At 40.1% G+C, this 14319-nt stretch overlaps 1 pseudogene; it reads left to right on the top strand.

Annotated features, from left to right (window-relative positions):
- Window positions 1-13594: 13594 nt before the first annotated feature.
- On the top strand, window positions 13595-14072 carry LOC118623744 (annotated as a pseudogene).
- Window positions 14073-14319: the final 247 nt, after the last annotated feature.

Here is a 14319-nt window from a genome sequence, read left to right as displayed (position 1 = left end):
CCCTTCTAGTTTTCTGAGTTATGGGGGTATTAGGAGCATTTTATACAGAGCTTCTAAATCCCTTAGAAATTCTTAGGTGATGGGACTGTCTTTTGTTCTAATGCAATGACTCTTGGTGGGCTTCTGGATAGCTTCTGGGTGAGGACTGGTCACCCAAGGCCAAGCCATAATTATTAGCTTGGAACTTTTAGCCCATTCCTCATCCTCTGGAGAGGGTAGAGGGCTGGAGATTGAGTTAATAATCAATCATGGCTATCTGATGGAGCCTCTATTAAAATCCAAAAACTATAGGGTTAGGAGAGCTTCCAGGTTGGTGAAAGTATCCACATGCTGTGAGGGTGGTGCACCCCAACTCCATGGGGACAGAAGCTCCCTTGCAGACCTTACCCTATTTTACCTCTTCACCTGGGTGTTCATTTGTATACTTTGTAGTATCACTTATAATAAACCAGTGAACATAAGTAACATGTTTCCCTGAGTTCTGTGAGTCATTATAGCCAGTTATTGAACCTGAGGAGGGGTTGTGGGTACCCCTTATTTGTAGACAAGTCAGATTGAAGTGTGGGTAATATGGGAACTTACTACTTGAGACTGGTATCTGAAGTGGGGGACAGCTTTATTGGACTAAGTCTTTGACCTGTGGGGTCTGTGGTAACTCAGGGTAGTTCGTGTCAGAATTTAATTAAATTCTGCAGAGAACTGGAGAACATCTTGGTGTAGAATACTCACACATTTGTGTCAGAAGCATTGTGAGTAGAGAAACAGTTTTCTTTTACTACCATATGTTCAAAATACTTGAGGGATTGACACCCCACTGGAGACCTATTAAGAAGCATTACTTTGCATCCAGACCCATCTTTCTTGCTGAACTCTTTTATTCAAAGTGCATTCAAAATATATAGCGGAATTTACATTTTGAGTCCTAAGCTCTGGAAACAAGATTGGCATTTGGTTGCACAAGAATATTCCCCATCAATTTACAATGCGAAACCTGTCATCTAACTTAAATACAGTATTCAAAACAAGAAATCAGAATTCTAGAGACAGTAGGGATGGGTTATACCATGTAGTAGAATTACGTGACAGCTTCCCTATTTTCTCTCAAGACCAAACAGCCTTCCTACCAGCAAGGAAGTTACAGGGGGATGATAATAGCCATAGCTATATATCAAATTATAGTCGATGTAGTTATTTTTCTCACACTGAATTTAAGGTACACATTTGTTGATTTAAAATGTACTCCTCATATTATTGGAATTAGGTGATTAGCTTTTATGGATAGCAGAATACAATCTTCATTAGGACCTAGGAGCATGAGCAGTACTAGTGAAAGATCTCTATTAGGCACAAAGGGAAACGAGAAATAATTAGTCCCTGAGAGTGCTCAAATTCTCATCAGAATGGCCTCAACACATTTCTGTCTACTTGCTGGGATGACATTTCTTTCTTCATCTTTCTGTCAAACTCCTGTTCATCCTTTGAGCACTGGATCAGAAGTCACTTCCTTTGCAAGAATCCTCTTCATCTCCCCAGGCAGTTTGTGCGTCTTTAGCGCTAAGGGCCTCTCTCTAACCTCCTCGTTCCCTTTGCTTTCTTCTCCCTCTCCAGGCTTCTGTAGCTTCTTGCAGGCAAATACTCGAATTGATGGGAACCAGTATATTTTTGTTAAAAAAGTACTTATTAAGACTGCTTTTCTTTAACCATCAACATTCAAGATATCTAAAAGCTGATTATTTACTTTGGATTGCTTTCATATTTTCTCTGAATGATTAATTATAAGAGTTGCAAAAATATTGCTTTTTATAGTATTCTCTGGAATACCTGTGGCACTGCAGTTTTATTATAATTTAAATATATTTCAGTGGCACTAACCTATCATTTCTAATACTGTTTCTATGAGAAAGATATAATTCAAATTCAAATTCTACCCTACTGATTTACAAAGATTAAGCGTGTAACGTGGTTGTAAATGCAGAGGTCCTCAATAGTTAAACCAGGGTATTGAGCACAGTAACCTTTCAGTAGAAAAGGAAGCCAACCTTCCTTTAGTACCAATAGCCAAAGGAGATGTGGGGAATGACATTTTACTTAGTGAATTTTAATCTGAACTCATTGCCCTATAGTGGAAAGAGCATTTCTAAGGAGAGAGGTGACCTTGGGCAAGTCACCAGTGTTCTTTGGATCCCATCTTCTCATCTGTAAATTGAAAAGATGAGATGAGGTGATTTCAAAGAACTCTTCTAGCTGCAACAGTGTATAATAACCAAAATCACTATGTTCACTTGTGATTCTTCATTCCAAGTTTAAGAGTCTTTGTTTTCATAATTGATTCTTCATGCTCCAGACTAATAAAGACACTTTGCAAGGTGAAATGTGACTCCAGCTGAATTGAGGTCATAGCCTACTACAGAAAATTGGTGCTGTTGGAGATTTTCCATTTATCCATTAGAGGTGCTTCCTCCAACTTTATCTTTGAAGTCATTGGACTGCTGACAAAAGTAATTAATCCAAGTGTACAGTTCACCCAATCTACTTTCCCATAAGAAATATCAATAGTTCTTTTCCATGGATGGACTGCACTGATGTATTTATCACATCTAGGAGAGGGTATGTGAGAGAAGTTAACTAAATAAATCACAAGTTTGTAGCCACAGGCCGGGGCTCTAGACAAGACCGAGGGCTGTGTGTTGAATGGGGCACAGGCTGCTGTACTGTGGGAGTTCCTGAGACCTGTTAGAGACTTTGCTTTTAATTGTGACCTCAGGTATAGGGGCTTTTGGAATTTTTTTTTCCTTATTGATTTTTAGAGAGAGAGAGAAAGAGAGAGGGAGAGAGAGATAGAAACATCAATGAGAGAGAACATCTATTGGCCGCCTCCTACACGCCCCCCACTGGGGATTTCACCCGCAACCTGGGCATGTGCCCTGACTGGGAATTGAACCGGTGACCTCTTGGTGCATGGGTCGATGCTCAACCACTGAGCTACACCGGGTGGGCATCTTTAGGATGGTTTTAGCTGCATTCTATTTTCCTTTGCTGGAAGATGAAGGAGATTAGGATGGAAGTAATTTTCTGTTTTGTTAACACTGCTAATTGTACTCAACTTCTTCCCCAAGGAAGTTTCTGGACTTTGACTTGGCAGATGACAGTCAATTTGTCAAAATGTTCAGCTGTCTAAGGTTCTGCTTACACACATAAAATTTCTTGAATAAGATGGCATTCAGTCACATTCTAGGCTTTTGGGGAAATACTTGTTAGAGACCATGTGAATTTTGGTTCTTTGACTCAGGGAAACCATTTCTGTAGAGCAGCCTGAAGCAACATTTTTGAATTTTTTTAGGTGGTCATTCTTGGGTCATTTTCACTTTCTAGAGTCTTTAGCTCTGGGCACTTCAGACAAGCCAATGTGTGGTGGGATTCTGACTCTAGGGCCTGAATGCCTTAGTCACTCACTGTCAGAGGAGTTTGGGAGCCTGTGGGTTAAATGTAGCCTCCTCCAGAGCCCCATGGGGCCTATCAGTCACTGGGCCATGTTCAAGTCCCATGGCCCCTGCTCCTCCCGGTGTAGCCCAGATCCTCCTGTGTGGCCTCTGCCCCATACCAGCCCAACCCCATGGCTGCTGATATCCCGTCTCCGCAGGGAAACAGGCACATTTGGTCTCACCAGCCTTTATGCATCCTGGAGCACTTAGGTCTCTGACAGCTTTCAATGTCCCCCAAAATAAAATAGGATACATGTGAGCTGTGTTTTCACAATAGTATTTGGCCTAAGTATAATCAAAGCACATCTTTATCTGATACATATACTCTGCTTTTCAAAGCCTGAGAAAAACTTGAGTTAATGTGTCTTTTTCTAGTCCTGTGTTTAGGAGGCCAAATCTCCACAAAAATCAATTATTATTATTTTCTATTCTCCCCTTCCCATCTAAGTGATTGCTTAATTTGCAATTCTTCCCCAGAAGGACATTAAGGTACCATGGTTCTGAGGAATATTCTTTCTTATAAGAAAAGAACAAACAATTTGAGAGTGAAAATTTTCTGACACACACACACACACACACACACACACACACACACACACACACACATTGGGGTAAGGAGGGTTTGAGTCTTCTCTTTTTTTGAAGGTGTTAAAAGGTTGTCTAGCTGACCTCTATTTCCAGGTAAATTTGTAGGTGATGATAAAAGTCCTCTATAGGGCTCACTGGACTAAGTTCTTCTTCTCACATCATCTCATTCTCTTCAACAATTCTGTAAGGCAGGTAATAGCAGTCCCATTTTACAGACAAGACAACTGAGGGCCAGAGAGATTGTACCTTGCTCAGGGTCACACAGCCAGTAAGTGTGTATTTAAACTGACATCTGTCTGAGTCTGATCTATGTGTTTAGCTTCTGTGCTCACAGTGTAGGAATCCACTGAATCCCAAAGATCCTTCTTTTTCCTCACCCTCTGACCTTCACTTTCTGTGGGGCAGTGTGGGGGCTGGGAGATGGCTGGGTGTGCAGACCTTTTTCCATCTTTAAGATCCATTGTTCTCTTCCCTTGGCCAAACTCCTGCTATTAATACTTCCTGCCACCCCTCCAACTTCTCTTTTGATTACTGTTTATTTTACTTTTAATGTATTACCAATTAAATCTCCCAAGGGTGCAGGGAGTGAGAAAATGACTTTTCAGGTGTTGAATCAAGTTTCAGATATTGGCAACAGCCTTGAAGAGTGGGAGGGTTGGTCAGTGGATTCATGAATACAAATCACACTTTGTGGTTTAATTTTAGACCTTTCCACTCATGGAAACAACTCTCTCAAAGGTCACCGGTTAGATACAGAATCCTTACTGCTGTGTGCCAGGCCTTCCACAGTGTGGCACCAATCAACCGCGTTTGAACTTGCAGCCCAGGAAACAAACCTGTGCCAGTTCTGGAAGATACCCACCTGTTTATGCCTTGTCTGGTGCCCCACTTCCACCTGTTGTCATTCCACCCATCTACCTATCCCAGATTGCACTCATGGGGTCCTTGTTGTTGCCTTTGAACACTCTGTATCTTTTTTTCAATGACGTGGATGATGTTTTACTACAATTGCAGCAATTAATGTATTTGCCTCATTTCTCTAATTAGACCATGGGATCTTGGAAGGCCAGAACTATTTCTGAGTCAACTCCAAGTCTCTAGTGCATAGGACAGGGCCTAGTACTTGCCTACTGCTCCAGGGATTGGAGACAGGAATAGAATTAGGAAAAGCCACATTGTAACATGTCTGATTGTGTCTTTTACTCTGGGTTCATGCCCCTTCATTTTCTATATCTCTCTTTTCTGTTAGCTTTAGGTGGAAGAACAGGTGGGCAGAGTACAGATAGAAATGATGTTTCTGCTGTGTCTCTCAATGTTAGTGTCTGATTTACCTTCATAGGGAAGGTGGACCTATATCACCCTCGACAGAGACTTGTTTTATTTTTTTTTTCTGTTGATTTTACTAGTTGTTTTCAGTAGACACTTGTTCTGGAAAATACCCTAGAGCTCGTCATCTATATATAGTTAGATGAAGAAATACTATAAGTTAATTTGTAATTCTGTAATTCTATGTTAAACCAGATAATCCGTAGGTTTTTATCTATGGCTTCATGATTAGGTTGAAATCTGCTAGAATCTTTTTTTTTCCCCCCCCCTGGGCTCTCAGTTTTATTCCATTGATCTACGATATGTCTATCCTTATGCTAGTGCTACCCTGTCTTGATTACTGTAGCTTTGCAATAGGTTTATATTTGTATTACTTTATTTTTTAATTACAGTTGACATTCAATATTATTTTATATTAACTTCTGGTATATAGCATAGCGGTTAGACATTTATAAGTTACAAAGTGTTTCCCCTGATAATTCTCGCACCCACCTGGCATCAGACATAGCTCCTAAGATCTTTGTGTACTATGTCTGAAAAAGGCATCGATGATCTGTCTTCTCCTTGCCCCTCCTAGGAGTCGCATCATCTCTGTCCTCACAACTCGTTGACAAGAGAGGCTTAATTGGGGGAGACCACATGGTATAGTGAAAAGATCGCGACCTTTAGAGTCAGAGTAAATATAAACTCCAATTCAACCACTTAGAAATGTCACTCTGATCTTCAGTTTTTTAATCTGTAAAATGTTATGCAATGAGATAACTTTTTTTTTTTTGATCCTCATCTGAGGACACTTTTTGCTTTCATAGAGCTAGAGGGAAAGAGGAAGAGAGGGAGGAAGAGAGAGAGAAACATCAATGTGAGAGGGACACATTGTCCAGCTGCCACTCACACAACCCCAACCAGGGCCGGGGACAAACTGCAACCGAGGTACGTGCCCTTAGCGGGAACCCAACCCGTGTCTCCGGACTGCGAGCCCATGCTCTAACCGCTGAGCCAAACCGGCCAGGGCAAGATAACATTTTCAAAGTGACTGAAAAACTCAAGTCAGTGCTCAACTAATATAAGTTCTCTTTTTTCTAATGAGAACAAATATTACTCAGCATGTAAAATGTAAGAAATTCTTGGCTACACTTAAATAGTAATTTATATGGCCCATCATGATGCTGAGGAAGATTTATGTGAGTATAAGACACTTTAAAAAAATCCAACTTTATTCTATGAAGATGGTGTTTAACCTTTTATAGACTTTCTGTGGGTGCACGAAACCCAGAAACATGCTGCTCTTTCCCTCGGAAGTTTTGGATATCATGAATTGCTTGTTCTTAGTAGAGATATTTTCAAAATATTGGTTTTTTTTTAAAATTTAGCATTTTATTTAATCCTTTTTTAGATTAACATTGTCAGTCAATACCACTAACCATTAGGAAGCATAATGTAGGAATCAAAGACTTAAAATTTTTTTTTAAAGAGAAAAGGTAATTTAAATATCAGGCTAATATGAATAAGATCAAGGAGCTAACATATTAAATTCCTTATTTTGGATGCTTTTGAAGGTGAACACCACACACATTAGTCATTTAATAGATTATAGATAAGGGAAATAGATCTAAACCAAATCAGAACATTTTAAAAATAATTATCTTACTGTCTACAAAACAGTATAATATAGAAATAATATTCATTACTTTCACTTGATAAATTTACATGTTTTCTAAGTCTGAAGTGAATTTTTAGGGTAAAATGTAGAAAACAGTTTATCTTAGGTCTTTCGTTGGAAAGGTTTGGTAATACACCAATGAAAGCGAAAACAGTAGAAGTGGTATTAAAGCTGTGTGAGCACAATAGAACCAGGGAGGAGAGCAGCTGTGAGAAGATGCATGTCCCAATTAGGAGGAGCAATCTCATTTTAATGTTGGCAAAAATTATTTGCTATCATTAGTCACAAGCTAAAGTAATTTTGCTCAGAACTATACAATGTTAGGATGCTGGAAGACCATTCCTTAGGGGAACTGACCAGAGCTAGAGACCTAAGCATGCACTGAATACCCTGTCTTAGGTTGTCCTTGGACAGGGAAGGGGTGTAGCCTATGCTCTGCCTGCCCAGCCAACCTGCATCCAGGATTGGATAACACAACAATTCTGTGCAGCTTTGGTGTGCTCTCTCTCTCTGATTTATGTCAATGTGCTATGGAGGTTTTGAAGGAGGGAAGGTCACTCCTTAATGAGGGTCTTCACAAAGGGGATGAGATAGAATGGGGCCTTAAAGAATGGATACTATTTAGCGATCCAGCTGTTATGGTAGGAGGGCTTTCCTTGCAGAAGGAACAAAATCAACAAAGATAAGAAGATGGGAAAACACTTGGATATTTGGAACAACATGTATTTAGAAATGAAAAGCCATAATTTCATCAAATAAGGAGCCTTCAGGTTTGAATTAGTGAGTTGAGTGCTACATGGTGTGCAGTGACAATCAGGTAAAAGCCATTGTGTCGGGCCCTGGAGTAGACTCGTGGCACGCAGAGGGTTCCCTGCTTACTACTTGTATATCCGGAGTCTCCAGGTGCTCTTTTCATCACTGTAAAGTTCCTGTTCCAGATCTCAGAGCCACATGTTCAGCAAAGCTACAAAGTAGGTTATGATTATCTCTAGTCAACTCCATGTCTTTTCTTTCCAGAGCCTTCTTTTTCTCCTCTATTCTTCCTCAGACACCCAGTGTTCTGTGATGGCTATCCAGACCCTCTCTCAGGCTAGTTCACCTAGCTCTGTTTTTATTAGCAATACCATGCCTCCAGTGTTTGGCTATGGGCAAAGCTTTAACTCAATGACTCATCTGTGGCAGGCCATTGGGGGTGCAGCATTGGCTGGTGGGGAGGAGGAGTGGGGGCTTTCCCAATCCTCAGAAAACACCCCATCTTGGAGCCAGTCAGACATTCAGGGGAATGTTCGGCATCCCCCGGGAGGAAGTCACGGTCACAGTGGACGTTTTGCATCTCTGTATCACGGGACTGAGGCTGTTCGTGCCTCAGGGTGAAGCTAATCACCCTCCCCAGCGTGGTTCTGTTTTGGGTCTCTCAGGTGCAATCCTCTGAGCCTGATGGTGGGAGGGGAACGCTGAGAGCCCAGGACAGAACGTGTCACCTGGAATATCCAATAGTAATTGATAACCAGAGTGCACTTTGTGTGTGGGACCTATTTGATATTTGAGAGATTTGGAATAGGCATGTTTTCCAGCTCTTTGTCTTGACAGACTGAGATGATTGATGATATGTGATGTCTCAGGAGATAAAATGTGCAAGGCTAGAACACATGTAGTTTTTCTGACAGGGGACTTTTAAAAGGCATTAGAGGAGCATAAATATGTTTCTTTAACTGACACTTTGGTTTTTTCATCTTTCACCCTGATTGACAAATAAGAGACCTCCCAGTCTCCTCACCGAAGCCTTCTCTGGGGAATAAACCGATTGTGCATAGCAGTGACCGTGGCGTAGGTTTAGAATCCAGCTTGCTTTTAAATCAAATGGAGCTTTAGTTTCAGTTATTTCACTGTGGAAACTGAAAAAATTGTGTTTGAAAAAGGTTTTCTTCCTCTATTTAAATGTCTTTTCTCCTTAGAAGTTAAACTTATTTTAAAAAGAAATGTTTTTCAAGCCTCATGAAATGAATTCTGATGTTTGCAATTCTATGATTACTTTGCTGGAGATTAAAATCTCTGCTCTTCCAAGGAGACTTCATTAACCAAGGTAACAGTCTTGGTGGAAAGCTTTTGAGGCACCAGCTGTGTTAATGATTGTTAGCAAGCAAGTTCCTTTCAAGACATCCGTCATTTTAGGTGCAGCTGGAGAGACGAGCAACAACGCTTGTTAATTGGGGGGCTCTCCCAATTATAAATTGAGCTTTCATTCTTTGATTCGGGAGAATAGCATCTTATTTTAATTTTTTGCTTCTGAGTGAGATAAATGAGATTCCTCAGGGCCACTGTTCATCATGTTTCTTGGTTATGTTAGTCATTCTCCCTGCCCCTCCAAGCCTCCAAAGAATGCTTTTTGTGATATTTTCTCAAGGATCTGTAAAACTCCTATGGAAACTTCTCTATATTCATTCATTCACCGACCCTGCTACCACAAATGTTATTGGGTGCTTCTATTTTGCTGGGCGCTGTGTTAAGTATATGGAGGAAGAAAGAGGAACTGGGCACAGATCTGCCTTCATATTACTGATAGGCCGAGAGGGAAGATAAGATGCATATACCGAGGCACATGATACTTACATAACCCTTTCTTTTATCCTGCAGAGTTGGGGCCAAGGCAGTTGCTCAATCCATGCTTTTTGGCTGAGAAGTAACTAGAAGAGAGTGTAAATGCCATCCTGTCCAATGTCACATCCAGTCTATGTCACTGTTGAGGAAGCAGACTCAGAAAGGCTAAGCGACATGCCCAAGGCAACACAGCTAATGAGAGGCCAAGCCAGAGATGTGTGAGCCTGAGTCTAAGGTGCTTCTGCTTTCTAAAGAAGCTGCGTTTTCTGCTTTCCCTGCATACAAATTCATGATCCATATTCATAACTGGTGTTAACTCCCTGACTTACCTTGAGGACTGCCACGCTTAAAATCAAGCTAGAGGTTGGAGACTCTGGATTGAGTTAACACAAAGAGATCCCATTTGGCGTTTGTACTTTACAAAGTCTCATTTCAAACGTGTAACTCTTTCCCCTTTTCTCCACTTTTTTTGCATGTTCTAGTTTTGTCCTCATAGATGACATTGGTAATAAAATTGAAGATGTCAGTTTCAGGGCCTGCCAACTCTGCTACCAAAGCTAATGTTTTTCAGGGTGCAAAGAATATGATGGAGGCAATAGGAGCGTGGCAAGATGAGGGGGAAAACTTCTCAGGATGTGTAAGTATTCGTGATTACTTCCACATTTCTTTTTGCCTTTAATTAAAAATCAGGTTGAAATTATTTCTGGTTTGAAATCAGTCTCATTCATTGAACAGCTATTGCTGAATTCTCCAATTTCAACTTATTCCCCTCACAGGCATCACAGTTAGTCTGATGCTAGACTAATGTGTGTGAAATAGATTTCTGACAGCCGAAATACCTAGATCCATTTGGGAGAATACATTTTCTGTATATGTATGTTTTTCTAAATGTAACACGAGGCCTGTATATTTAAAATACACAAAAAGCAGCTAGCTACAAAGCACAGTGCAAAAGTAGAAAGGTAGAAAAAAAACACCAATATTCTATTAGCTATAACATTACACAGAATTTCTATTCATAGATAAAAGAAAAATCCCCCTTTGAGTTCATCTTTTGTTAAAATAAATAGCTAGCTTTGTTTTAAATTCAATATCCACCTTTTATATTTAAGTTCTTGACCCTTTAAAAGTATATACAAAATGATGGAACAGGAACTAAAATAAAATAATTAATACCATCAATAAATTGCAATTATCATGTGATGCAGTTTTTTTTTTTTTTTTTTAAATCAATTCTCTAATGTTATCTTTGGTGGAGTGAAAAGCAGAACTTAAATGAACACATTAAATTCAACACAACCTTGCTATTTTGAGAAGTTAATATTGTAAGAGCTACTTTTCTTTCATTGTCAAAAGAAAATGGCTATCTAATTAGAGGGAAGAGGTGTCCTGAGAATATTGTCAAATTATTGGTTAAATAGGCCTTTGTTTCTCTCTGACTTAACTGAAATTGTCTTCACAGAGAGGAATGTAGATTTGAGTGTCTGAGGTGTAGGAGAGAAATGCACATCTTCGCACAGCTTTCAATCTACTTCCATTTATTCCATTCTTCTTTCCTCCTATTCTCTTTTGTCCAAAGGGTGACCTGGATCAGCAGAGTGACTGCATCGGCGAGAAAGGAGAGAGAGAACATGGTCCTTCTTGTCCTGGGCATTTCAGCCTGGGGAGGAACCCACCAAAGGAGCTGATTTCAAACTTACAGAAATTTAGCAGTTTCCAGAATTCTGCAACCCATTTCTGCCAAGAAAAATACCTGACATTTGTCACTGCATATTTGACAATCTGCTTTTAAACAACCACGTTTTGCTTTTGTAATACCTTTCCTGTGAATATCTTCCAAAATTTATAGAAATTGGAGCACAATGCCAAAGATGACCAAGCTTTCTCTATCTTAGGCCTCAGTTGGACCACTGAGAACCCTACGGGATTTGCTAGAAGGTCTTATAATTGGACAGAGGTACACCAGATGGCTGGGTGCTCACTTCACACCATACCTGAGTACCTCAGTGAATCCCATGGCAGGAAAAGAGGAAGCTCCTCACCTCGAGGACAAGCCAGTTAACAATTTGGTGCTCCATGCCAACCATAGCATGAGAGAAAAAGAACCCATGATAAGAAACACTTAAAATGATACAAATGCTTTATGTGTGAAAGAAAAAAGTCAGCATAATATTCTGAAAGTACTGTTTCATCTTTTTCTTTGGGGATTTGTTTTTGGGACTATTTTACCCATCAATTGTTGTAGAAAAAGTGCTTAATGGACTACAAATTTTCAAGGGCCTACAAAATGTTTGAAATTTAAAATATTTTTGTTGGCTTCAAAATTAAAAACCAAAATACATCCTGCAAAATTTAAATTAATATTTAATTTAAATACTTCTAAAACATAGCATTATATCAACTAGACTATTGCAATTCAACCCATAAAGTTGTAAGTGATTTGCATTACTTATTTTAACATGTTTGCCATATTATGGAGTGGTAGTTCTGAAATAAGAACTACTAAATCTTTCAAAGGTCTTAAAATTCTCTGTGTGAGTAGAGGGTTGGTAGTGGTGGGGAGTTTGGGGGTGGGTGGAGTGAAGATGGCATGAGGTTTATGGAGGGGATGACATTTGGGCACAGGGAAAACTTCAAAACTATGGCCAAGATTAAAAGCCACCGTCTTAAATATGTTAATTTCTGAGAAACTTAGACCAAAAAAATTTTTGTTTTTGTTTTTTGTTTATCTCCACCTGAGGATATTTTCCCATTGATTTTTCAGAGAGAAGGGAGGGAGAAAAGGAGGGGGAGAGAGAGAGAGAGAGAGAGAGAGAGAGATCTATTGGTTGCCTCCTGCACGACCCAACGGGGGCCAGGGATCCAACCTGCAACCCAGGAATATGCCCTTGACCAGAATTGAACCTGTGACTCTTTGGTCTTTGGGCCAACACTCTAACCACTGTGCAACCGGCCAGACCCAAACTGTTTTTTTTGAACAAACATGACAACTGAATTTTGAAATGATAAATGGAATTAAATAGAAGGTGTGACATTTCAGAACTGGCAGTCATCATTCCCAGAGCAATGAATTAAAAAATTATCTATAATTAGCATATGTACAAATGTGTTTTTCTTGGAGGAAAACCTGAAATACTAAAATTGGAATTTACAAAACAGATGTGTTAAGGAGTTGCTTTATCAAGTAATTTTTTGTTTTATAAACTTACAAATTAGGTCCTTTTAAAGGCATGTATATGCTTGGAGCATTGGTTTAGAGACCACTATTTGGGGTGGGGATGATTATAGAATCATAAAACTTAAATTCAACATGGTCTGTCTTAGTCTGTTTGGGCCGCTGTGACAAAATGCCATGAACTGGTGGCTTATAAACAACAGCAATTTATTTCTTACAGTCTAGAGGCTGGAAGTTTAAGATCAGTGTGCCATCATGGTCTAGCTCTGGTGAGAACCCACTTCCTGGTTCCTTGATGGTGTCCTTTTGCTGTGTCCACACATGGTGGAGGGGACAATGAGCTCTGTGAGGCCTCTTTCATAAGGCACTAATTTCAATCATGAGGGTTCTGGCCTCATGACCTAAGCACTTCCCCAAATCCCCACCCCCTGATACTGTCACCTTGAGATTAGGATTTCAGCAGATACATACACATTAGGTCACAGCAATGTCATAAACTAAAACTAAACTCATTGCCATCCTTCCTCATAGTCGGGAACTTGTTGACAATGGGATTGGCATAGTATAAATATAGATGAAAGTAAAATACCGAGAAGTGGTTTAGCTCACAATAAGTGGTCAAAAATTGATCGATTATTTATATTTAGTTTAGGACCCTTGTTGTGTATTAAAGAGGGCAAACACATAGAAGACTCTTGATTGTTTAAAAAAACTGGAATTACCTCTTCCACAGGAGACCTACAAGCCACTACCAGGGCTGCCCCCATGTCTTTAGCGATCCCTGAGAAAGTTCCGCACATTTTGCCAGTACTCAACACCCGTAGCTATGAGCAGTGGAAAATAGCCTTTGCTGTCGCTGCAATTAGGGTGTGGGGTGAAGATCTGCTCCAGTGGTGTTGAGGAAAGCAGATAATCAACCTCACCAAGAGGGCAGGAGAGTTCACTGACGGAGAGGTGGAACATGTGATCACCATTATGCAGAATCCACACCAGTACAAGATTCTAGACTAGTTTTTGAACAGATAGACATGCAGGATGAAAAATATAGCCAAGTCTTGGCTAATTACCTGGACAACAAGCCCCATGAAGACGTGGAGCAGCTGAAGAAAATTGGGGCCCACAGAGGCTGTACCACTTCTGAGGTCTTCGTGTTTGAGGCCAGCACACCAAGACAGCGGGTTGCCAGGGTTGCACTATGGGTGTGTTCAAGAAGAAGGAATATATCTATAGGCCTTGTTTTTAAATAGTTTATACACCTAAAAAAAAAAAAAGCAAATCTGAAACTAGAGAAAAATTTCCCCTCTTCGAGGTTGAAAGAATCCAATTTTGGGAGTCCAAAGTTCCGCAACCATCTTTGCCATTAACTCACCACATAAAGGTGGGTGAATCACTTAAGAACATTCTCTCTTTCCTTTGGGTAAATAGAAGGGTTAGACTAACTCTCCAGGGCCCTTCCAGCTTTCACATTCTAATGTACTGTGTACCAAGAT

This window comes from Molossus molossus, unplaced genomic scaffold (genome assembly GCF_014108415.1).
Source record: "Molossus molossus isolate mMolMol1 unplaced genomic scaffold, mMolMol1.p scaffold_m16_p_10, whole genome shotgun sequence".
Lineage (NCBI taxonomy): Eukaryota > Metazoa > Chordata > Mammalia > Chiroptera > Molossidae > Molossus > Molossus molossus.
Note: the sequence above shows the minus strand (reverse complement) of the source record. Positions and strands in the feature narration are given on the sequence as shown.